This window comes from Callithrix jacchus, chromosome 11 (assembly GCF_049354715.1).
Source record: "Callithrix jacchus isolate 240 chromosome 11, calJac240_pri, whole genome shotgun sequence".
Taxonomy (NCBI): Eukaryota; Metazoa; Chordata; class Mammalia; order Primates; family Cebidae; genus Callithrix; species Callithrix jacchus.
Genome location: NC_133512.1, coordinates 83,803,623 through 83,830,948, shown reverse-complemented (window position 1 = coordinate 83,830,948; position 27,326 = coordinate 83,803,623). Strand labels below are relative to the sequence as shown.

At 36.0% G+C, this 27,326-nt stretch overlaps 1 long non-coding RNA gene and 1 pseudogene across 1 annotated transcript in view; both read right to left on the bottom strand.

Annotated features, from left to right (window-relative positions):
- Positions 1-27,326, bottom strand: part of LOC144578279 (uncharacterized) — a 480,728-nt gene that overhangs the window by 138,324 nt on the left and 315,078 nt on the right. The window lies entirely within an intron of this gene.
- LOC100410590 (carboxy-terminal domain RNA polymerase II polypeptide A small phosphatase 2 pseudogene) lies at positions 13,366-15,377 on the bottom strand (annotated as a pseudogene).

Genomic DNA, 27,326 nt, shown 5'->3' with positions numbered 1-27,326 from the left:
CCTGCTGCAGCTCAAAAGTCAAAGGCTATAGCTGCACGAAGATCAGAGCATCTTCAAGTGTCAAACTCAGTTAAAGATTTAGACTCTAACTTAGTTAACTCCAAGGCTATGTAGTTTGGAGTTTGGAACTGTTTGCAACTGTAAAACAGGGGTCAGCCATATCTTCTCACTAGATTATATGTAACATGGCAGTTTGTGGATAAAGAGTTCAGTAGCCCATGTAAATTTGGAAATGCTGGATAAAATATTTTTCCATTAGCGAACAACAAACTTCAGCATTTAAGGCTCAGTAAGTATCTCAGTTCGAAAAAAAAAAAAAAAAAACAGTTTGACTCTGTTTAACCCAGAATTTCCCAAACCTCTATGAGCATAGAACTCCATTTCATGTAAAAATCTACTGAAATGCTACAGAATACAGTTCTGCAGAACACATGAGGAAATATTGATCCATCAAACACCTCTCGACCACTTAGTAAATACTTAGTAAGCATCTTCTTCATAAATTTAGCGCTTTTCATCTATGCCATGAAGGAAGTAAAGATGAGTTAGTCATCACATCTATCTTCAGGAAACTTTCAAAGAAGTAGAGGAAATGTGAGATTAAAAGCGAACTGTATTTTCAAGCAGAAAGACCTCATTGTTATAATAGAGTCCAAAAGAATATGCATTTGGCTTCCAAAGAAATAAAGAAGACAAATGAGATCAGAAAATGCTTGAAAAAGAATGTATAGTTAGAGTTCTGGCTTAAATGACGGTGAAATGTTGCTATGTAGGATCAGGAAGGTTACATTACATGGTGAGGGTGCCAAGGGAGAAAAGCCCAGAGGTGCTGGGAAGCATTGAGGAACAGATGCACTGCAGTGTTCACAGAAAGGTATGGAGTGGAAAACTAAGCCAAGTTAAAGTCAAATTTGTTCCAGCCCTTAACTTTCATACACTATATAGTAGTGACTACTGGGAATCACATTATAACCGAAAACAAGTCCAACAGTATAAGCATAGTAGGTCAATAATTAAATCAGGATATCCAATATATTTTGGCAAGGTTTTATAACAGGAAAAAGACAAAAATCTTTAAGAGCACAGAATATTAGTACCAAACGTAGTCAAGTAATGCATCCTAGAGAATTCATAGTTGAAATAAGGAATGCAGAACTTTATTCTGTCTACCATGGGGAGCCATATAAGTTGTTTTTGTTTTTAATGGGGGCAATTGGATTAGATCTCTCTTTTCAGGAGATAACTCAGAGGCAATATGAAAGACAGATTGGAAGAACAGACAGGAGGCAAGAGAACCAGCTAGAAGGTAATAGTAAAGGTTATTAAACACAAAACTTACAGCATAGTCAGCAATGGAGGAGAGGAAATGGATGTTAAAAAGAAATGTGTCCTAATGACCAATTAGAGGCAGAATTACAGAAGAGGGAAGAGGAAAGATATCTTCCTAATTTTCCATGATAATATAATCAACTAAAGAGTTAATTTTATTTCTACAAATACTTTGGAACAAGATATCAGTAGACATAGAATACAGATGTTCAAAAGATGCATTAATCATCTTCATTAAGAGATATATTGTCTCTTCACACACACACAACACACACACGTGCACACATACACACGAGCATACATGCTCTTCTTTATAAACAGTACTCTAATCAGAGTAGCATCTGATCATGCTGAAGCAGAAGGCAAAAGTACAGTGATTTCAGTGAAATTTTCAAAGAGGTTTTATTATCCCTACCTTTCACAGAAAATCCATGAAGCTTACTAGACATCTTTACTTAAGAATCCTTTCCTTGCAAATACCATTAATTGATCACTGTCCAGTCGTTGCTGCTCTGTTTGATTTTGTGAGCATCCTAGCTTTGTAGAATGTTTTGTCATGTTTTCGTTTTCACTCCTTCTTTCTTCACTCATTTTTTTTCTCTTAAATATATTCAAATTTAGATTTTTGCAATTTCTTGGATGTAAATCATTTTTTCATTCTACCCTAGGAACCACAACTATTAATTCATTCAGTGAATATTCGTTATAATTGACTAAAAATATAAATTCTATTTTACAATTTTCCTTTGGAATTAGACTTATTTCAACTTGCTTAATGATACATAAATTGTTGTCTTAGGATATCATGGGTCAGAAATCTGTCAAAATAATAATTACATGAGTTAATTCTTATAAGGCAGTCTCTGGCAAATAATAAAAAGTCCTTACATCTTAGACACCTCCTGTTCAAGAAAGCACAAAGCAACTAAGCATTGCTTCAGCCATCTGCAAAAAATAAAGTTTCCTCCTCTACCCAAATATCTGGGACACAAATGACTGGAAATACCAGCTGGTAAATATCCAGATAAAAGCAGACTACCAAATAGCAATAACTATTAGCTGTACTATAACAATATGAAAATATGAATTTGTATATTTTGATAAAAGAAATATGGGTTCCAGTCTGACCTTTTCACATCTTAGGCATTGGCCATTAGTCGGTCTCAAAAGAAGGGTTAACAGTATCCTTGGAATAGAGATAGGTAGCTAAGCTAATTAGAAAATATGTATTAGTTCTTCCCTTTTGTCCTGATACCCAGATCCATGTTCAGTCCAGTTCAGAGTGTAGTGTAGGCTCTCTCTGCTAAAAATATTAAAGTCTTTTTAAGCATTAAAAATCTTTAGTGCCATGTTGTTGGCCTGTTTCCACTTATTAAGAAGAAAATATATTTCTTTATTATTTTCCTCTATGGAGTGGCCTATTTACAAGTAATAAGTTCCCCAGAACTGCGAAATTTCAAGTTATGGGTGGATGATCAGTATCAGCAGGGCTACAGAAGGAATTCCTGTATTATGCAATGAATTTCATTTAATGACTGTTAAGATCCCATTTGTTGTATGATTCTATTATGTATCTTGTTTCTAGAAATTCAGAAACTCCTATTTTTCTCTCCATAGGTTACAACTCTTCTCACTCAGTTTAGACCCCCACAACTTTTCACCCTGTATTTTTTCACTGAACACAGATCTTAGCTCCTATTGTGAATACTTTTTATAAGTACACTTTTGTTCTTTAGTTAATTATTTCCTTAAATCAACCTTTCCATATCATGAGCTATAATATTAAATTTTTAATGTTCTTAATTTTTTTCTGTTTTCTTGAAATTTTTGACTCTAATGTAATTTCATCTCATGAGAACCACAGGATAATGTGAGCAACCTTGTGAGACATACTGGGAACTCTGCTGGGCAGACTGAAGGGACAAATTGGTTTTGAGAATAACTAACTAGCATGAAGGCTGAGCCCTTGTCCCAGGTATGGAGAAAGTCATGAGAAAATTGAGCTTATTTCTAATAGCATCATAGGATATTATCTGAGTATAGGTCTGGAGACACAAAGCAATAAACAATATTCAAAAGTGGGCAAATATTATTACTTCTATTGTGAAAAAGATGTTTTCTCTGAACAAGAAGACTTCAGCCAGCAGCACAAAGGAAAACAAATGAAATTCATTTCAATGGCAAGCAGCAAGAAATGTGTTGAGACCATAGCCAAAAATGAATGGCTTTCCTTCTAGTTGGAAACCAAGGTAGGTGCCAGTATGGCAATCCAGGGAGATACTAAGATCTGTTGGGCACAGGGCAACACCAGAGTCACCCTAGGAGCCACGAATATTATCTATCATAATTCTGATCAAGCAGCTCAAGCTTATCATGCACTCCCTGCCCTAGTAGAATTGACATGCGGCATTGCTCATGTCTGGGCCTCAGATGAAGAAACTGTGACTATAGCTTTGCAGGAATATTAAAAGAAAAAAAAGGGTTTGAAAGTCTACCGTGTAATTTCACATTTGCCAAAATCAGGTTTTTAGGCTTTTTTAAAATTCCTTTTTCAGGATTTTTCCAAGCCTTCTCTTAGAATCCCTAATTCTGCCAATTCATGATGCTTATGTGAAGATTTTGTTCTAATTTTAAATCTTCAAGAATTTCTCTGTTTGAGAAAATGAAGTTAAGAATGACATCTGTTCTGGTTGGCACTTCTACATGGTCTTTGCTCCACTACAGGAATTTACTGAAAGGGTTTGTGACCTGCAGCATTGATTTTCCACATATGTTCCTACAGTAAAAAGGCTCTCATTAGCACCAAGGAAGTTTCAACAATCTTCTCTGAAAAAGCTGGCTCATTTTTCCCTTTTTTCATTTTAAGACTGAAAATCAACTTCAAAGTTTATTTTCCTTTCTTCTCTTTTCTAGGAAAAGTGGGATCCTCTAAACATGTTTCTCTGGTCTTGATAGAAAATATGGTATTAGTAAAGATTTATATTCTTTTTAAAATTAGACATTTCAGTAAACCTTCCATTTGTATACACTGATGAAACTTTAGATTGCACATTACTAATTAAATACTTTGTACATAAAAATGTATGATTATTCTTATAAAATTATGGGTGGTGTTATGTTTAACTTCTTAACCTGTTTCATTATCTGTAAAATGGGAATTTTATAGTAGTGTGGCATTTGTAGTAGCACTTATTTCAGAGTTGGTATGAGAATTAAATGAAATAATGTAGGTAGAAGGGCTTAGCTGTCTATAATCTATGCAGTTACTATTAGATCGATTAGGTGTGTTTTTCTAATGAATAAATTAATTATCATCCTGGTCCCCCTTTCCAAGTGGAGCACGAGGATAGTCAACCTCGTGCTAATCCACTGCTTGGATTACCAACCCAGTGCAACTCTGAGATCCTGAATAAGCATGAGATAGTGATACTTCATGACTGAAATTTGGGAGCATCTTGTGTGGAGCTAATAACCCAAGCCACCTTTTACAGGATTGCAAACTCAGTCCTAAGCAGCCTAAACCAGGAAGAGCAAGCCAAAATGAGATGCCAAGAAAAAGATAAATATTCAGGATCCTGATGGGGCTGCACTCTAGAGAGAATGGTGTGTGCTAAGCCCAGGAGGAAGTAGATGACCTTCTTATGTAATTCCTGCTCAGAAGTGAACATTTGTTCCATGCCATTTCTGCCACCAATACTGAAAAATTAGAAAAATACCTTGGACCTCTTCATTATACAGAAACAATACTGCAAATTCGTGTGACCTAGATTGGATTAGGCCAAGATTACATTCTGAGCTAACCCCAATTCTTAGAAATATACCCTCTTTCATTTTCAATTTTATTTTATTTATTTATTTAAATTATACTGTAAGTTCTGGGGTACACGTGCAGAACTTGCAGGATGGTTGCATAGGTACACACATGGTATGGTGGTTTGCTGCCATCATCTCCCCCGTCAACTATATCAGGCATTTTTCCCAGTGCTTTCCCTCCTCAACCTCACCACCCCCCTCTAACCCTCCCCTAGCCCTCACCCCTAACAGACCCCAGTGTGTGATGTTCCCCTCCTTGTGTCCATGTGTTCTCACTGTTCAACACCTGCCTATGAGTGAGGACATATGGTGTTCAGTTTTCTGTTCTTGTGTCAGTTTGCTGAGAATGATGGTTTCCAGATCCATCCATGTCCCTACAAAGGACACTAACTCATTGTTTTTTATGGCTGCATAGTATTCCATGGTGTATATGTGCCAAATTTTCTTTGTCCAATCTATCCTTGATGGGCATTTGGGTTGGTTCCAGATCTTTCCTATTGTAAACAGTGCCACAACGAACATATGTATGCATGTGTCTTTATAATAGAAAGATTTATAATCCTTTGAGTATCCACCCAGTAATGGGATTGCTGAGTCAAATGGTATTTCTATTTCTAGATCTTTGAGGAATTGACACACTGTCTTCCACAATGGTTGAACTACACTCCCACCAACAGTGTAAAAGTGTTCCTTTTTCTCCACATCCTCTCCAGCGTCTGGTGTCTCCTAATTTTTTTAATGATTGCCATTCTAACTGGTGTGAAATGGTATCTCATTGTGGTTTTGATTTGCATTTCTCTAATGATCAGTGATGATGAGAGTTTTTTCATATGTTTGTTGGCCTCATAAATGTCTTCTTTTGAGAAGTGTCTGTTTATACTATTTGCCTATTTTTTGATGGGGTTATTTGTTTTTTTTCTTGTAAATCTGCTTTAAATTGTAGATTCTGGGTATTAGCCCTTTGTCAGATGGGTAGCTTGCAAAAATTTTTACCATTCTATTGGTTGCATGTTCACTCTAATGATTATTTCTTTTGCTGTGCAGAAGCTCTTAAGTTTAATTAGATCCTAGTTGTCTATTTTGGCTTTTGTTGCCATTTCTTTTAGTGTTTTAGTCATGAAGTCCTTGCCTATGCTTATGTCCTGAATGGTGTTGCCTAGGTTTTCTTCTAGGGTGTTTATAATGTTAGGTCTTATGCTTAAATCTTTAATCCATCTGGAGTTAATTTTAGTGTAAGGTGTAAGGAAGGGGTTCAGTTTCAGCTTTCTGCAGATGGCTAACCAGTTTTCCCAACACCATTTATTAAACAGGGAATCCTTTCCCAATGGCTTGTTTTGTCCAGCTTGTCAAAGATTAGATAGTTTTAGATGTGTGGCCTTATCCCTGAGGCCTCTGTTCTGTTACATTGGTCTATATCTCTATTTTGGTACCAGTACCATGCTGTTTTGATTACAGTAGACTTGTAGTATAGTTTGAAGTCAGATAGCATGATGCCTCCAGCTTTGCTCTTTTTGCTTAGGATTGTCTTGGCTATGTGGGCTTTTATTTTTATTCCATATGAATATTAAGGTGGTTTTTTCCAGTTCTGTGAAGAAGGTCATTGGTAGGTTGATGGGGATAGCACTGAATTTATAAATTACTTTGGGCAGTATGGTCATTTGCATGATATTGATTCTTCCAAACCATGAGCATGGAATGTTTTTTCATTTATTTGTGTCCTCTCTTATTTCCTTGAGCAGTGGTTTGTAGTTCTTCTTGAAGAGGTCCTTCACATCCTTAGTTTGGTATATTCTTAGGCATTATACTCTTTGTAGCAATGTGAATGGGGCATCCCTGAATAGACCAATTACAAGGTCTGAAGTTGAGGCAGAAATTAATAGCCTACCAACCAAAGAAACTCCAGGTCCAGATGGATTCACAACTGAATTCTACCAGACATACAAAGAGGAGCTTGTACTATTCCTTCTGAAACTATTCCAAACAATACAAAAAGAGGGAATCCTTCCCAAATCATTTTATGAAACCAGCATCATCCTGATACCAAAACCTGGCAGAGACACAACCAAAAAGGAAAACTGCAGGCCAATATTCATGATGAACATCAATGCAAAAATATTCAATAAAATACTGGCAAACCAAATGCAACAGCACATCAAAAAGCTTATTCATCACAATCAAGTAGGCTTCATCCTGGGGATGCAAGACTGGTTCAACATAAGCAAATCTATAAACATATTCCATCACATAAACAGAATCAAAGACAAAAACCATGTGATCATCTCAATAGATGCAGAGAAAGCCTTTGACAAAATTCAACAGCGCTTTATGCTAAAAACTCTCAATAAACTAGGTATCAGTGGAATGTATCTCAAAATAACAAAAGGTATTTACAACAAATTTACAGCCAATATCATACTGAATGAGCAAAAACTAGAAGCATTCCCTTTGAAAACTGGCACCAGACAAGGGTGCCCTCTCTCACCATTGCTATTCAATATAGTGCTGCAAGTTCTAGTCAGATCAATAAGGCAAGAAAGGAAATAAAGGGTATTCAATTAGGAAAAGAGGAAGTCAGATAGTCTCTATTTGCAGATGACATGATCATATGTTTACATCATCTCAGCACAAAATCTCCTTAAGATGATAAGCAACTTCAGCAAAGTCTCAGGATACAAAATCGATGTGAAAAATCACAATCATTCTTATACACCAATAACAGACAAACAGAGAGCCAAATCATGAGCAACCTCTCATCTTCAATTTTCTATTTCTTTTGAGCAAAACTGTTGGAGATTTCAGAAGCACTCAGCAGGACTAAGGATTGCTGATGAATTTCAAGGTTTCGTTGAATACTTTACATTGCAATTAATTATAAGTCACTATTCAGAAATTGTTGTACATCAGCATTTTTGCAATTGATTTGTATAAACATACATTGCATTGCATTATGTTTGGATTTTGTGGTCTGTAAATACTTTAATTGCCACTATATTTTCAAAGATTTCATCTATGACATTAATATCAACTTACATATACTATGGAGTATAGTCTAAAATCTGCTGAATATATACCAACTAATTGGACTGTTTTTATTCCCCACATCATCTATTCATAACATAAATATAGCAAGAATATTTTACTAATTGGCAGATAAATCAAGATCAGAACCAGACAAACATATCCAATCTTTTTCCTAAATCACAGTTATTTTCTTACAGTCTTGTATCACCCATAATATGGGGAAAATGGAATATAAATGCACTCAAATACTTATCCCAACATATTACAAATGCTTCCCTCCTATGCATAGTCTCTACTACCCTTTAATATCTTTGAAGATAAAGAGGCTTAGTCCCCAGGCCTAGCATCATGTCTGACACTTAAGTCATTACTCAACAAATGACTCCATAAATTGAGAATGCAGTAGGGGCAAAATTGCATCCAAACCATAAAACATCATTTAAGTATTTTAAATTTGAAACTACTTTATAATATATACTCTAGAATTTGCATAAAATTATACAACAGAATGGGGAAAAAAATTGCAATCTACCCATTAGACAAAGGGCTAATATACAGAATCTATGAGGAAATTAAACAAATTTACAAGAAAAAAAAACAACCCCATCAAAAAGTGGGCAAAGGATATGAAGAGACATTTTTCAAAAGAAGACATTTATGAGGCCAACAAACATGAAAAAATGCTCATTGTCACTGGTCATTTGATTTCTGCAAATCAAAACCACATTGAGATACCACCTCATGCCAGTTAGAATGGTGATCATTTAAAAAATCCGGAGACACCAGATGATGGAGAGGATGTGGAGAAATAGGAATGCTTTTACACTGTTGGGAGTGTAAATTAGTTCAACCATTGTGGAAGACAGTGTGGTGATTCCTCAAGGATCTAGAAATAGAAATACCGTTTGACTCAGCAAAAAGGATTATAAATCTTCCTATTATAAAGACACATGCATCCATATGTTTACTGTGGCACTGTTTACAATAGCAAAGGCTTGGAACCAACCCAAATGCCCATCAAGGATAGGTTGGAAGAAGAAAATGTGGCACATATACACCATGGAATACTATGCAGCCATAAAAATTCCATGTTCATGTCCTTTGCAGGGAATGGATGAAACTGGAAACCATCATTCTCAGCAAATTGATACAAAAACAGAAAACTAAACACTGCATGTTCTCACTCATAAGTGGGTGTTGAACAATGAGAACACAGGAACACAGGAGGCAAGCATTACACACTGGGGTCTATTGAGGCGTGGGGGGCTGGGGAGGAATAGTAGGGTGTGGATGGATTGGGGAGGGATAGCATTAGGAGAAATACCTAATATAGATGATGGAGCAATGGATGCAGCAAACCACCACCATGACCTATGTAACAAACCTGCATGATCTGCACATGTACCACAGAACTTAAACTATTTTTAAAAAACATGCTATTTATCTTATACTTGCATTTCTTACATTATATATACCTAAACATAAAAACAGGAAAAATTTTTACTGGTGAATATTTCTAAAAAGAAGAGACCTACTAATCTTTAAAGTATCAAAAGAAATTTACATTTTTCATGCTTTCGTCTTTTTTTCATAAAAAGTACCTCAAACAAAATTAGACATAAAAGCACAGATAATCCAAAGATAGCTTTGCTATTCTCTTGCTCTGGGTACAGACAATGATGCTACAAAATACAGAAAAAATAGAATCTTCCTGTTGATGTATCAACCCAGTTTCAAGTGCATTTTTAAAAATGAATTACTACAGAGAGGAATCAATCAATGCTTTTCAGGTGAAAATTTCTTTTACTAGAACTGAATTAGATCAAAATGAAACTCAAAATGTTATAACATAGATTTCTGGCATTTAGCATTGTACTGGCCAAAAATATTTGTTTTTACATGGAGGAAAAAAATAGCATTTAAAAATGTGTTTAAACAATTATTGAGACTACTGTCCCTTTGTGTATCTTCTGTGACTGAAAGTGGTAAAGCTGACAGCAATGTTTCTACATGCCAGTCAGGGCTACCTTTTGGGCTAGACAGAAACTTTTCCCCCATGGGGAGCTCCAAAGAGCCTCCCAGGTTAGTCTGCAATATAAACCAAATAGATCTAATAGATATTTGTAGAACATTTCATGCAACAGTTGCAGACTACCCATTCTTTTTCTTGCAAATGGATCATTGTCAGAGGTAGATCATATTTTAGGTCACAAAACAAGCCTTAAAACACTAAAAATAAATGAAATTATATCAGCCATCTTCTCTGACCATAATAAAAGAAAACTAGAAATGAATAACAAGAGAAATTTTTGAAACTATACAAATACATAGAATCTAAACAATATGCCCCTGAATGACCAGTGGCTGAATAAGAATATTAAAAAATAAATTGAAAAATGTATTGAAACAAATGATAACAGAACATGCCAAAAGCAATGGAATAAAGCAAAAGCAGTACTCATAGGGAAGTTAATATCTATAAGTTCCTGCATTAAAAAAAAAGCTTCAGATGAACAATCTAATGATGCATCTTAAAGAATTGGAAAAACAAGAGCAAACCAAACCCAAAATTAGTACAAGAAAAGAAATAATAAAAATCAGAGCAGAAATCAATGAAATTGAAATGAAAAATGATATAAAACCAGGTATTTAAAAAGTTTAACAAAATTGACAAACCTTTAGTCAGACCAAGAACAAAAGAGAAGATCCAAGTACATAAAATCGGAAATGAGAAAGAAGACATTACAACAAATACTGCAGAAATTCAAAGGGTCATAGTGGCTACTATGAACAATTATATGCCAATAAAGTATAAATTCTAGAAAAAATGGACAAATTCCTAGCTGCATACTACTTACCAAAAGAACCAGGAATAAAATCTAAAACCTAAACAAACCAATAACAAGTAATGAGATCAAAGCCATAATAAAGTCTTTCAGTAAAGAAAAGCTTGGGACCTGATGGTTTCACTGATAAATTCTATAAAACATTTAAAGAAGAACTAGCAGCAATCCTACTCAAACTAGTCTAAAAAATAAAAAAAGAGTACTTGCAAACTAATTCTATGAGACCAGTATTACCCTTATACTAAAATCAGACAAAGACACCTCAAAGAAAGATAACTACCAGCCAAAATTGCTAATGAACATTGATGCAAAAATTCTCACAAAATACTAGCAAACCTAATTCAGCAATACATTAGAAAGATCATTCATCAAGACAAAATGAGAGTCATTCCTGGGATTCCAGGATAGTTCAACATATGCAAATCAATCCATGTGATACATCATGTCAACAGAATGAATCAACATACAATTATTTCAACTGATGCTGGAAAAGCATTTGATAAAATTCAGCATTTCTTCATAAAACAAAAACCTCAAAAAACTGGGGATAGAATAAAATACTTTAACATATTAAAAGACATATATAACACACCCAAAGCTAGTGTCATACTGAATGGGGAAAAACTAAAGTCTTTTTTCTTTTTTTTTAGATTTGGAACATGATAAGGATGCCCACTATCACCATTGTTATACAACAAACTACTGCAAGTCCTAGCTAGAACAATCACAGAAGAGAAAGATATAACATAACAGGCATCCAAATAGGAAAGGAATAAGTCAAATTATTTTTGTTTGCAGATGATACGATCTTGTATTTGGAAAAAACTAGACTCCCCAAGAAAACTATTAGTACTGATAAGTAAGTTCAGTAAAGTTTCAGGATACAAAATCAACATACAAAAATCAGTAGCATTTCTGTATGCCAACTGTGAACAATGTAAAAAGAAATTACAAAGAAATAACATCTAATATTTGACAAACCTGACAAAAACAAGCAATGGGAAAAGTATTCCCTGTTTATTAAATGGTGTTGGGAAAACTGGCTAGCCATATGCAGAAAGCTGAAACTGAACCCCTTCCTTACACGTTACACAAAAATGAACTCCAGATGGATTAAAGATTTAAACATAAGGCTACAATATAAAAATCCTAGAAGAAAACCTAGGCAACACCATTCAGGACATAGGCATAGGCAAGGACTTCATGACTAAAACACCAAAAGCAATGGCAACAAAAGCCAAAATAGACAACTAGGACCTAATTAAACTTAAGAGTTTCTGCACAGCAAAAGAAACAATCATTAGAGTGAGCCTGGAACCAACAGAATGGTAAAAAATTTTTGCAATCTCCGCATCTGACAAAGGGCTAATATCCAGAATCTACAATCTAAAGCAGATTTACAAGGAAAGAAATAAACACATCAAAAAGTGGGCAAAGGATATGAACTGACACTTTTCAAAAGAGGACATATATGAGGCCAAAAAACATGAAAAATTGCTCATCATCACTGGTCATTAGAGAAATGCAAAACAAAACCACACTGAGATATCATCTCATGCCAGTTAGAATGGAAATCATTAAAAAATCTGGAGACAACAGATGCTGGAGAGGATGTGGAGAAATAGGTTGGTGGGAGTGTAAATTAGTTCAACCATTGTGGAGGACAGTGTGGCGATTTCTCAAGGATCTAGAAATAGAAATTCCATTTGACCCAGCAATCCCACTGCTGGGTATATACCCAAAGAACTATAAATTGTTCTACTATAAAGACACATGCACCCATATATATTCACTGCAGCCCTGTGTACAATAGCAAAGACCTGGAAGCAACCAAAATGCCCATCAATGATAGACTGGACAAAGAAAATATGGTACATATACACCACAGAATACTATGCAGCCATAAAAAACGATTAGTTTGTGTCCTTTGTAGGGACTTGGATGAATCTGGAAACCATAATTCTCAGCAAACTGACACAAGAACAGAAAGTCAAACACCGTATGTTCTCACTCATATGTAGGTGTTGAATAACGAGAACACATGGATTCAGGGAGAGGAGCATCACACATAGGGGACAGTAGCGGCGGTAGGGGAGAGACAGTGGGGGGTGAGGAGGGAGGGGACGGTGGGGAGGGATAACAAGGGGAGAAATGCCAGATATAGTATGCACCTAAAGTAAAATAAATAAATTTAATTTAAAAAGTACACACAAGACATTCAGAGATAGAGTACTTGTTAGCCCTAAAATGTCTCAATAAATATTAAAGAATTGTAACAGTTCTAAACACATTTTGGACAAAACTTGATTCTGGCAATGTGATGTATCACACTTACTGATTTGTTTATGTTAAATTGTCCTTGCCTCTCTGGGATGAATCCCACTTGATCATGGTTGTTAAATTCAGTTTGTTAGTATTTTGTTGAGGATCCTTTATATTTCTTTTTTCTTTTTTTTAGAAGAGAATTTTAAAACAGAATCAAAAGAACGGAAATCAGTTATCTGTCCTCTTCTCAGGCAGGGAGAAAACCTCCTTCCCCACAGGTTTGAGACTATGGCTAGGTGGTGAGGAAGGCAGGCTCAGCAATCCAGCCTTGGGGAGACACAGAAAGGGCCCATCCCAGGCACTCAGCTGGACACAAGCATAGCCTTTGGGCCACAAGCTCTAATGGCTACTGAGGTGCTGGTCTGGAATCAAGTCCTCATCTTCCCAGAAATGTCATCTTTTGTCTGCAGCAGCTGGCTGGAGGATTTCAGAAAGGTGTGTGCCTGGAGCACCCAAAGGCATACCTCCCTTTCTCCTTGGCATAGGCCTTACAACACTGAGGAAAGGCCATGGTTTGGCAATGGAGTCTTCAGTAGTCTCCATCCTTATAGAGCTCAGTGGCTCCTAAGGTGACAGGAGAGGAGGCAAGCTCACTTGGGAAGTCTTGGTCTTTCAGCTTCTCCCCAGTGAAACACTATATGCTGGGGCCACAGTTCATGGCAACACACACACAAACTCTCTCTTTCTCTTTCTCTCTCTCTCTCTCTCTCTCTCTCTCTCTTTCTCTCTCTCTCTCTCTCTCTCTCTGTCACACACACATGTTGACAACTTGGCAGCAGGTAGCTCTGGGTATCATTGTCTGGCATTTGCCCACTCGGCGTCTAGGTTGTCCTAAAGCTCTTTCCAATCACTTCTCACTGTTTCTGGGCCGTGTGGTGAGGCGCTCCAGCTTCCACTCTGTCACACTAATCATAAAGGCACAGTGTGGGAAAGTCCCCTACTGGGATGGCCGTTGCCTGGAAGCAGGGAAGTCTAAGGGGCCCGCAGCTGCCCAAGGCTGGTGTAGACGTCCTCTGCTCTGCTCAGCTCCTCAAAGATTGGGATCAGGTTCAGCAACTCGGTGTCTGCCATGTCATCAAACCAAGACTGCACAGGAACTACATTCTCAGGGTGGAAGATGTAAGAAGTAAGCGAGTTGTCCAGGATGAGAGTCTTCCTCAGGTCCCTCCCCAGGCGGCCGAGGTCCTTGACGTAGCATCCCTGGTGAAACACGCAGGACTCACGGAATAGGCGGGCCTGGAACACCCCACACCAGTCCAGCTGGTCCGTCACAGGGTCGGCATACTTGGCCAGGCTGGCAGTGAAGAGAACACATTCAAAGAGTTCCCCCATGCGTCTCAGGAACTCGTCCACATAAGGCCTCTTGAGCACATACACCTGGTGAGTGGTCCCCTCAATCTCTGTAGGCACTATGAAGTCAGCATTGTTGATTGGCTTAAAGGAGCTGTGCACCAGGGTTTCGTCCAGGTCAATGACCACACAGATCCTTCCTTGATCTTACTCTGTCACCTCTGGGAGCAGGCAGGTCCCTGGGATCTGGTAGAACTGGTACTGGAGACACTGGAGCAGATCCGACTTAGCAATGGTGTTCACTTCCTCCTTATACGCAGCGAGCTCAGTGGAGCAACTTGACTGGCCAACATGCTGGGCGCGAAAACAGCAGAAAAGGGCCTTGAAGATGTTACGTCCAAGAGGCTTCTTAGGAGAGGATTTGGAGACCAGGCCTTACTTGGTGAGCACCAGGGCGTCTTCCCTCCGCGCCTGGGTGATGATGAAGCCGTGTTCCATCTAACAATCCCGCGGGCCCGGGCTGGCTGGGCGGGAGGACGGGCAGGAGCGCGGGCTGGGCTGGGCATACTCCGACTTCCACAGCTGTTCACATCCCCCCTCTCGTTTCCTCCCCGGACCGGGAAGGGAGGCGGCCTGTACTGAGGGCGGGCGGCCCGGGGAAGCGGCTCCTCTGGGTGCCCCTGGCCCGGATTCCCCGGCGGCAACTCCGGGCTCCTCAGTTTGGGTCCAACATGGAGAATCCGGAGCGAAAACAAGAGCAATTCTTTATATTTCATATAGTTATATTTGTATATATTTCTATTTTTATATTATATATTTATATATTTTATATATTTTTATATTCATCAGTAATATTGGCCTGTAGCTTTCTCTTTTTTGTTTTGTCCCTGATAGGTTTTGGTATGAGAGTAATACTGGCCTTATAGAATGAGTTTGGAAGCATTCTTTCTTCTAATTTTTTTTGAAGAGTTTGAGTAGGATTGGTAATAGCTCTTTAAATGTTTGGTAGAATTCAGAAGTGAATCCATGATTTCCTGGGCTTTTCTTTGATGGGAGACTTTTTACTACTGTTTCAGTCTCATTACTTGTTGTTGGTTTGTTGAGGCTTTTTATTTCTTCACAGTTCAATCTTGGTAGGTTGTACATGTCCAGGGATTTATCTATTTATTCTGTTTTCCAATGTATTGGGATATAGTTGTTCCTAATAGTCTCTAACGATTCCATGTATTTTTGAGGTCTCAGTTATGTTTCCTTTCTTATTTCTAATTTGATTTAGTTGAGTCTTCTCTCTTTTTTCTTAATTAACCTAACTGTAAGTTTGTCAATTTTATCTTCAAAAGACCAACTTTTTGTTAATCTTCTGTATTTTTTTAGTCTTAATTTCATTTATTTCTGCTCTGATCTTTATTATTTTTTCCTTTTACTAATTTTGGGTTTGGTTTGCCCTTGTTCCCTAGATCTTTGAGGTACATCATTAGGTTGAGTTCTTTTTACTTTTCTTACATAGAAGTTTATTTCTAGAACCTTCCCTCTTGGTACTGCTTTTGCTGTATCCCACAGATATTGGTATGTTGTATTTCCATTTTTATTTGTTTCAAAAACTTGTCAAATTTACTTCTTAATTTCTTTATTGACCCATTGGTCACTCAGGAGCATGGTGTACAATTTTCATGTTTGTGTATTTTCTGAGGTTTCTATTGATTTCTAGTTTTATTCCACCATGGTCAGAAAAGATATGAGGTTGGGTGAGGTGGCTCACACCTGTAATCCCAGCACTTTGGGTGGCCAAGGCAGGTAGATCACCTGGGGTCAGAAGTTCAAGACCAGGTATCAACATGGGAATACCCCATCTCTACTAAAAACACAAAAAATTCTCAGCTACTCAGCAGGCTGAGGCAGGAGAATCACTGGAACCCTGGAAGCAGAGGTTGCAGTGAGCCAGGCTGTGCCACTGCACACTAGCATGCACAACAGAGTGAGATTCTGCCCCAAAATAAAATTAAAAAAAAAATTTTTTTAATACAAAAAAAGAAAAGATACTTCATATAATTTCTATTGTGGTGGAATTTGTGCAGACTTGTTTTGTGGATTCAGACATGGTCTATTCTGGAGAATGTTTCATGTGCTGATGAAAAGAACATGTATGCCGCTGCATTGGGTGAAATATTCTGTAAATGTCAATTAGGCCTATTAGATCTAGTTTGTAGTTTAACTCCACTATTTCTTTTTTGATTTTCTGTATAGATTGAGAGTTGGTGTTAAAGTTGCCTACTATTATTCTATTGCAGTATATCTCTCCCTTTAGATCTATTAATGTTTGCATGATATACTTGAGAGCTCTACTGTTGGATGCAAAAAACATCTTTATAATTATTATATCCTCCTGCTGAATCAATTCCTTTATTATTATATGGAAACCTCCCTTGTCTTTTTTTTTACAGTTTTTGGTTTGTAGTCTATTTTATCTGATATCAGTATATCTACTCCTGCTCTTTTTTGCTTTCCAGTTGCATGCAAAATATTTTTCTGCCCCCTTACTTTCAGTCTATTGTGTCTTTAGAGGTTAGGTGGGGTTCTTAAAGGCAGCATATAGTTGGATCTTGTTTCCTTAGAAATTCAGCTACTGCATGTCTTTTAGTTGGAGAATGGAAACTATTTACATTTAGTGTTATTATTGATGAATAAAGACTTGGTACTGCCATTATGTTGCTTGTTTTCTAGTTCTTTTGAGACTCTTGTCTTCCTTTCTTAGTGTCTCCCTTTGTGGTTAAGTGATTATCTATGGTAGTATGTTCTAATGTGTTGCTTTTTATATACGTTTTACTTTAATCCTTTATTGCTAGATATGGGAGAATATTTATGATTTTCTAATTCTTGTTTGGGGAATGTAAACAGAGTACTATCTCTGTATTTACTTTTTTGGAATTATAGATGACTAAGATTGCAATACTCAATACTTTATGCAAAAAAAGGTTTAAAAGATATTTGCCCTAAAAAAACGAAATTGGTGAGAAAAATTTTATATGAAGTAATTGATTTAGCCATCTATGTATAGAGAATCTTTAACAAATCATTCTCTATATAATTATTCGTTAAATTCCAAGATATATAATGTTTATAATGTAATAACAGGCATATGGTCCCTTTCATCAAGACTGTACTCCCAATATTTAAGATGAATAGACAGTAGGAAAAAAAAGCAGCAGTATTTTTGTGTTTGGTATGCTTGCCTCCAAAACCTGTTTGGGCCTGGAGTCCACTACACAGTGCCTTCTTGTATGCTTAGTCATAGGGTCCAAGCTTCCTTAGCAGTATATTCTTCTCTTTGTTACATGTGCCAGAACTCTGGTTATATTGACCGGTAGCCACCCTGGTTTGTTTAGCTCAATAGTCAGTAATGGTCACAAACTAGAAAATATTGTAATATCAAGGAAATGATTATACTCAGAAGCCGGAGGAAGATGTGGGATTATTTAAGTCTCTCAGACATATGAAATCTAAACAGAACTTCTCTCTATGGCTTTTCTCAATTTCTAGTTTTTCTGTTGTCAATAGCTGAAGCAACTGGAATTACATTAAAATTTTGCTGTTTGAGATAGCAAGAAAAATTCTATGTAGGCACAAAATTACTAATGGCCACTATTTTCCTATCTTCTTAGTCTTCAGGGTAAGGTTTGAGAAGGAAGAGGAAAAAACAGAGGAGTGAGCTTAAAAGCTGGGAAATGATGGTAACAGCTAGCCAATATCTATCTAAATCATTATAGTAGTGATATTACATAAACTACTGCTGGTCCTTATTAATTCAAAATAAATACCATGTAATAATTTTTCTCATTTTTTATATATGCAAAAATTTGCATACAATTGTTAAAATCTATTTTTATAAATAGAATATACTGTCAAAATAGCAATCATTATGCCAAAGTCAACCTGCTCATGATACAAATTCTTATTTAAATGAATTTGAATTTACCAAATTATGAATAACTGAAGAATGCACACTCTAATCTTATGACCCATTATAGTATCAAGAAAAAAAATGCATTGGACAGAGTTAAACAGGCAAGGAAGACTTTACTCATGACTATTGCAACAGGGGAGAAAGACTGAAACAAAAAGAAGAGAGTTTTTAAGCACTGGGGTGAGTTAGTGGGAAAGTACTCTAAGACACTGAAGCAGGGAGGTTGTCAGTATAATTAGACCATTTTTGTTTGCTAACTGGTGATTATGGAAGTTAGCCTCCTTTCCTTTATCAGAGAGTAGGAGGGAGACAGGGACTCTTATCTTCGTTGATGATTACATTTCATAGAGATGGCTCCTTGAGAAAGACACTTCTGGGCTCTAAAACTAGCAAGAGGCTGGGGGAAGATTTACATCTCAAAGGAACTTAGAAAGTTTTTACAAATGCAAGTTTTCTAAAGTAAATGATCTAAGAAAAGGAAGGTCAGAGGTCAGAGGTCTATAAACTTGTCTAAAGTTTAGCCAAGTGAAGGGAATGTTAAAGCCTTCTTGGTCAGTAAACAGAAACAGGAATCTGGAAAAATAAGCTGCAAATTGTGATGCCACAGGAAATAAATATTTGTGTAAAGCAAGGACAGTTTATAGAAACTGTACATTAAAGTAATGGGTTGCTTTTGCAAATTTTTATCAACAACTCAGCAATTTTTACAGCAATTTCTAAAAGATGCATCAGGTGAAACTGTTCAAAGAAGGGCAGTTGGAGGTCAAATTTGGTTCAACCAGAGACATAGAACAAGTAGGAGGTATATATTAAAGGATTTATTGCAGGGGATTTACTTATAGAAATGTGGGGGCCAACTAGGCAAGTTTGAAATCTATAAGGTAGGCTATCAGAGAAAGAGGCCGAAAACTCTATAGCATGACCTGAAGCTACAATACATAGCTACAATTTCACCTTTATTTTAAATGCCTTAGTTCAACTCTTAAGACCTTTCACTGATTGAATCAGCCCACCCAGGTTATCTAGGATAATTTCCCTTACTTAAAGTCAAATGATAGGCCAGGTGTGGTGGCTCACTCCTGTAATCCTAGCACTTTAAGAGGCTTTGCCAGGCAGATTGCCTGAACTCAGGAGCCCAAGACCACCCTGGGGAACATAGTGAAACCCTGTCTCTACTAAAATACAAAAAAAAAAAAAAAATTAGCCAGGTGTGGTGGCATGCACCTGTAATCCCAGCTACTGGGGAGGCTGAAACATGAGAACTGCTTGAACCTGGGAGGCAGAGGTTGCAGTGAGCAGAGAGGACATCACCACACTCCAGCCTGGGCAACAGAGCAAGATGCCATCTCAAAACAGAAGTCAAATAATTATGAGACTCAATCAGATCTATAAAATACTTTCACAGCAACACCTAAACTATTTGTTGATTGAACAACTAGGTACCGTAGGCTAGCCACATTAAAACAATACACTGATCAGCACATAGGCTGAATTTAGGCACTATCATGAAGATGCAACAAAGGAATTAACAATACCAGTCTAAACAAAACAGTTCATCACAAGGGTTCAATTAGTTTATGTAGGTAGGAAAGTTTGAATATTTTAATCAATTAATTTTAGAATTTGAGGGCCTTTATGCCAAATGGTTTTTATTGATTCTAGGGATTTATTTCTCAGAAAAGAACCCATATATGTACACATAAATAAAATATTGTAATATATAGTATCTCTAATATAATCATATTATATAATTATAATTTTGAAAAATATTTTTATTTGTGCAAATCTGTAGAATAACCTAAATGTTCAGCTGTTCACAATGTTTTCATCTATACTTTATCTACAAAAATATATAGTATGATAGTTTAAACAAAAATCTCATTGTAAAAAGGAAGAATGAGGAGCTGCTAAAATATCATGGAAAAATGATATTCACTTTTACTTTAGAACAGTATTCAAAACTAGTAAACATTTTATAAGTGAATCAAATATAGATGTTTATATATTCTTCAATAATGATACATTTCTGTAATGCCAGCACTTAATCATATTAAGAGTTTTTCATGAGTTCAACTAAAATTTGACCATTTTTAAAGTTTCATATTTTGCTTTGAGTACCATTTTTCCAGTATAACTTTTAAGATTTCTGAGATATAGACATGTAGTTGACTTGATATTTCCTTTTACTTGTACATGTTTTTAAATGTTAAAAACTAAAAACTATTATTAGAATAAGGGTCATAAAAAAGAAAAGTAATGTCTGTGTCCAAGAGCTTCTCCTCTTAAACTGTATTATGCCAATATAATAAATCCTAAAATTCACAGGCAGCACTGACATCAGTGACTAGCCATTAACAAGAAAATCATTAAGAGATGTTATTTAATCAAATGCACTTAGAATGCAAAAGTGTTATTCTTTATTCCTGGTCTTTACTGCCTGTATCAGAATTCTTATCCAACTCATCCAAAATGGAACATTTTATAAGTTGAATTTTCATGAATCCTACTCTTTCCTCTTCTTGTCTGGATGTAAAAAAATCGCCGTTTGTCATGAGCTAAGGTTAAGTCACATTTCTGATAAACAGAAATGGCACTTCACTTAAGTGTTACCTCTGGCAAGCTCTTGCATTTCCATTTTATATTATGTAGTCTAGAGCACTGCTAAAACCCCCAGGTGTGCCCAGAGTAGGAGGAGAGGGGAGTTGAAAGCAATACAGACACACACACACACACACACACACACACACACACACACAATTTATGGGGATAATAGGCTTCTGTGCCTCTAAGAATGGGATGAGAAAGAGAGCAGGTTCATATGAGATAGAGGCAAATAATCAGTCATATGAAGGGGATGACAAAGACAGTTGTGAAGCTGAGATAGCATTTATTCCAACACTCTAACTCACTGGAAAGTTGCCAATAAAAACAAGGAAATTCATCTGAATCATTTTAAACCTCTCAGCAGAAAAGTGCTATAAAAATGCGAGACAGTATTGCCATTATTAAAGCTATTATTGCTAACATTTCTCATCATGAATACAAAGTCCAAGAAGGGGAAAAAAAGCTGGTAAAGAAATTGGATGGATAATGCGGAGGAAGGCTGAAAATTATTATTCAGATAGGTAATGAATTTGGTAATGTCTAACCCATATAGTACAATAGAATTGTTATATTCTTTCTTTGATTGAAGGTAGTAACCATTTTTAATATAAATGTAGGTATTTAAAAGAAATTACTATCTCCAAGACTTGGATATTAAGTTTAGCCTTCTTAAAATATGTGCTATAGTATTATATGTACAATTTCTATTTAAACAGCTATTACAAAGCATGCTTTACTCTGATATGTAAGCAAGTACACTTTTAAAAAAAAGAAAGAAAAGACAACCTCATATATCTGTCCATTGTACCCCCTGGAGTTACATTGTTTAGCAGATACTCTTCTTGCTATTAAACAAAACCTACACACATATAAAAGTCAGTCACTCAAATGTTTTGTTAGAAGATTTCATTTTGAACATATAAGGGCAATTTAAAAGCAAATAAGGAGAAATAAAATATCTTACAAGTATAAACACATGCATGGCAACAATATGAAAACAGGAAAGTCTAAGGAAACAAAATAGCTCCAGTGGAGGAATTAAGCTTGAACCTCCCCAAGTGAAAATCTCCACTCAATCTCTATCCAAGCAGAATTTGCTCATCCGTCATGGGGGCCCTGCCTCTTCCAAACAATCAAATGTTTTTGTTTTTGTTTTTTTAAAAAAAAATGTCTAAATGGGAGAGAAAAATATCACTGGTAGCTAAGGACTCTGTTTATAGCTAGCAAGATAACAATTTTGTTAATTTAAGTTACCAACTTCCCAATTCACCCTTTTTTCTCTAGCAAAATGTCTTCTGGTTACAAAATGAATAAAAGATACATTATCACTCACCTACAGTACATTTCCATTCCTAGGTCACTTTATATCTAAGCAGAATATGCTTGCTCATCAACGCTCATCACTGTGAAGAATTTTTTCATAAATAGTAGGAAAGGCAGTGAATCAAGTGAAAAGAGAAAAGGCATTGGAATCAAATTCTAGCTTAGCCACTTACTACAGTGGAGACATTGGACAAATATGTGACCTCTCTTCTAATGGTAAAATTGATTATTACTTCATTGTGTTATCTTAGTTTTTTCAACATGTTCTTCAAAACATCCTGGTCCCAGTTAGTGACCCCTTTGTCTCCCCATATCTTTTCCAACAGGACTTAGCAGCTCGTCCTCTCAAATGGAATCTGTCCCTCAGCACTTTGAATTGGAACTGCCCTAGTGACTTCTTATGGCCAGTAGAAGATGGTAGAAGTGACAGCGTTCTACTTCTAAACACAGGTCTTAAAAGGTCCTCGCACTTATGCAATCTCTCTCTCTTGCTCTCTCTTTCTCTATGATTCTCTCTTCCCTTAGCTCCTCTATAAGCATAAAGCCAGGCTAGCTTGATGGAAGATGAGAGACCATGTGGAGAAGAGCTATATAAGTCAGCCAATAACTAACTAAATAATCTTCAGCTGACACAGAGGCATAAGGGAGCCCAGCAAATATCAGTGAACCCAGGCTACATTGTCAGGGGGCAGAATGAGTGGATAATTTGTTACACAGCAAGAACCAGCTGACACAGTTAGCCTCAGTCTTCTCAACTATACTATACAGATAATATTAAGTCCCTGTTAGATTCACATAAGAAAAATATATGTGAAGGATTTCAGCACTGTACTTGGTCTATTAAAGGAATTCAGTAAATGGTAGCTTTTCATTATTTTTAAAACTAAGCCACTTACACTATCTCCTTTGCACCACACTGGCTAGGTGGTTGTTTACAATTGACACAATTTAGGCCACCTCAAGTTGTAAAGGAAAACAAAATAGCCCAAATAGATATCACCATAGCCTCTGGAGCATTGTGTTTAATTGGGTTGAGCTAATACATTCCAGATGGCTACAAACCTAAGTTGTAAACACTGAATATCTCAAATAAATTGTGAATTCCCTCACCTCTGAGCCTTTGCACATGCTGTACCCTCTGTTGATAACATTTCTTTTTTCCCATCTCTCCCACAACCTTCTATAGTTAGCACCTTCTCATTTTCCATACTATGTCCTCTGAGACACCTGTCCTGGTCCCCATCTCTGAATTGGTAACTCTTCTCTGTGCTTAGACTTCTACTTGTCAACCAATTGTAATTGTTTAGTGATCTTTGCATATTTCCACTAGATTATAAATTCTTTCTTGGTCACCATACCAAGTACTTAATAAATACCAGTTGAATAAAGAAACAAAATTGTTTTGTATTTCATACTGCCCTCAAAATACCAATATTCTACCTAAATATTTAATTTGTAACCTATTTATTCTGTTGTATAAATAGTCTAATTTCTTATCTATTACTTCATTGTATTATCTTAGTTTTTCAATATTTTGTTTCAAAACAGCCTGTTCTTTTTAAGTTTTGACATTGAATATTAGGGAAGCCATGTAAAATTATGGTAATATATAATGATGATTTTCAAATTAATGTAACAGTTATCTGGATTATGAGTGGTTGTGCAATTCCTATTGTTCACACCTAAAATAGCTTAACTCTACCAGGCTTAATAATACAGATCAAATCAATCCTATGGAGTTATTTGAGTGTTAAGTTCTAAATTAAATCAGCTATTTGAGCAAGGAATTGGTTGTTAATCAACAGTCTGACAGGCTTAAATTTTTAATAAAGTAACTGAATGTTGTAGAAATAAGGGTATGAAAATTAATCTTCATCTAAGAGACCCAGAAGACTAAGTCATGTAGTAAACTAATAGCAAAATTATATTTCAGGGCTTAAAAGTTTTGGTTCAATTTTTCTGCATGAATATCAAATCATAGTTACATTAGTAGTTGTAGTGATTAAGTTATTTCTGTCTACCAAATGCATAGTCCAACTGCTTCTTTCATGTTTCTCTCTGTTATAATGGGTTTATATTACCACAAATCTCTCTGTGGCAGCAAACATGTCCCGCTATGTGCTCCAGTCTCTAGCCATGTAGGCATATGATAACTCTTAGATGACGAGAAAATAAAAGACTATCAGTCAATCTCCCTTTTATCCACCCATTCTCCTACCCAACACAGACACAGACAAGCCTTCTTATCACAGGTAAATCTGTTCTTCTTCATCCTCCAGATCATCCTACTTCACTCTGCTCTGCCACACCCATCCCTCATGACCCCAGTGTGAACTGCTAAACATATTACCACTTGCCAAAACAGGAAAACATTTTCATTTCCATCCAGATCTTTAAAAAATATATTTAATTAGCAAATAATTGTATATATTAGATATGATTTGGCTCTGTGTCCCAAATCTCATCTCAAATTGTAATCCCCACGTGTTAAGGGAGAAGGGTAATCAGATTATGAGGGCAGTTTCCCCCATGCTGTTCCCATGATAGTGAGTGAGTTCTCATGAGATCTGATGGTTTTATATGTGTTTGGAAGTTCCTTCTTCATGTTTCGCTCTCCTGCTGCCTTGTGAAGAAGCTGCCTGCTTCCCCTGCTCCTTCTGCCATGACTGTAAGTTTCCTTAGGCCTCCCCAGCCATGGGAAAATGTGAGTCAATCAAACCTTTTTTGTTTATGAATTATCCAGTCTCAGGTATTTCTTTATAGCAGTGTAAAAACAAAATAATATGATATTTGAGGTGTACAATGGGATGATTTTATATATTTATACATTGTATACTGATTACCACAGTCAAATCGATTAACACATCTATCACTACCCACAGTTACCAATTATGTGTGTATGTGTATGCAGTAAGAACACTTAACATATGCTTTCTTATCAAATTTCAAGGGAACAATACAGTATTATTATCTATAGTCACCATGCTGTACATTAGATCCTCAAAACAACCTTGGTCCTTTTCAAGGTCATTATTCCCTCAATGACTATTTCCAATAAACCAAAGTTCATAGATAAATAGAAAAATGTTAAGCAGATGATTGATTGATAGATAGATAAATATTGCATTTAAGGCTTAAGTCAGGGCTCTATGCATATTTATATAATCTGTTTTGTGTACCTAGTTAAAATTTCATGTTATTCTAGTAAATATTACAATGTTACATTTTATCCTGTCAAGTTCATGGTCTTCTGGGATTTTGACACATCTATTCTGTTTTATCTCATATGCAAATTTGATCCGTATGTCATAAATTGCTACATCAAATTGATGATCATGTTGAATACATACGAAAAAAAGCAACATAATTTTATGTTCCATAAACTTCCAAGGATAGGTCCTAGTCACCAAAGACAAGAGACAGAATTCATCTGTCGTTGATTATCAAAGATAGTGATTTAAAAAAAACATAAACCTTGTCATTTCTATAAAGAATATATTTCTTTATTCCAGATTGATTAAAACTATATTATCAGTTACATGTAGTAATATAATTCTACGTTATTCAAAGCAGTCAATGTTAGTTTTAATGACACCTTCAATAAACAACACACCTCACACTTCCTTCAAGGACAGTATCTGGAAATTCTGGAGAACCGGCTGCAAACCTGGAGTAAAGAATTTTCTGATTTCCTGATTCTGAATGCTAAAAATATCAAATTTCTCAGGACATTTTCTTACTAAATCAGAGATTGCCAAGAAACAGGACCAAATATGTACTCGTTTCAAAATATTCATACTGTTTTAGTGTTTTTTTTCCAAGAAATATTTATTAAATTCTAACTGGGTTCTAAGCACAATATGTAGTGTATTCATCCCTTAGAATATACACAAATTTAAGAAATATATCCCCTGTCTTCAAGGTGATCTCAGAATAGCCAAAAAGATAGAATGACATATAAGCAAACAAATCCAATAGAGGATTGTGCAGATAAATATCCACATAGTATAGGGAATGTACAAGGTAAAAATTATCAATTCCCCCAGAAAACACCAGAAAAGAATTTATAAAAACAGAAACACTTTAATCAAGTTCTAAATAATAGTAGCAATAACAGCACCAGCAATGGTTGTTGAAAGGTATTGTAACCTTTTGCTTATCTCATTTAATCCTCTTAAAACTTTATGTGGTAGGCATTATTACAATCCCAACCTTAAAAATTCAAAATTGAGGAGCAGAATAGTTAACCAACAGGTCTAGTAGCTCATTGCTAGTAAATCAGGGAACCAAGACTTGAAGTCAGAGTTTTCTAGCTCCAGAGTTGGCATTCCTTTTCTTAATTTTAGTTTAATTGACAAGTAGTAACTGTATATAGTTATGGGATATGATGAGATGTTTTGATATAAGTTTAACTTGTGGAATAATTAAATCAGGAACCTTGTGGTGAAAACATTTAAAATTTTCTCTTGGCAATTCTGAAATATATAATGCATTATTATATTTGTTAGAGTCACCATTCCATGCAATAGATCACTAAAACTTATTCCCCCAACTGAAACTTTCTATTCTTTGATCATCTCCCCTTCACCCATCTCTCCCCTCTCCCAGCCTCTGGTAACCACCATTCTATACACTACTTTATGAGTTAAACTTTTAGATTCCACTTACATAAATTAGATCATATGGTGTTCTTCAGCATCCACCTATCAATGATATTTCAGATAACATACTATGAAGAAAGAATTGGTTAGAAGGGGTAAGGAAGAGCCAAGAATTAAAGATAGTGCCAGATCTATGGTTTGGACACTGGATGG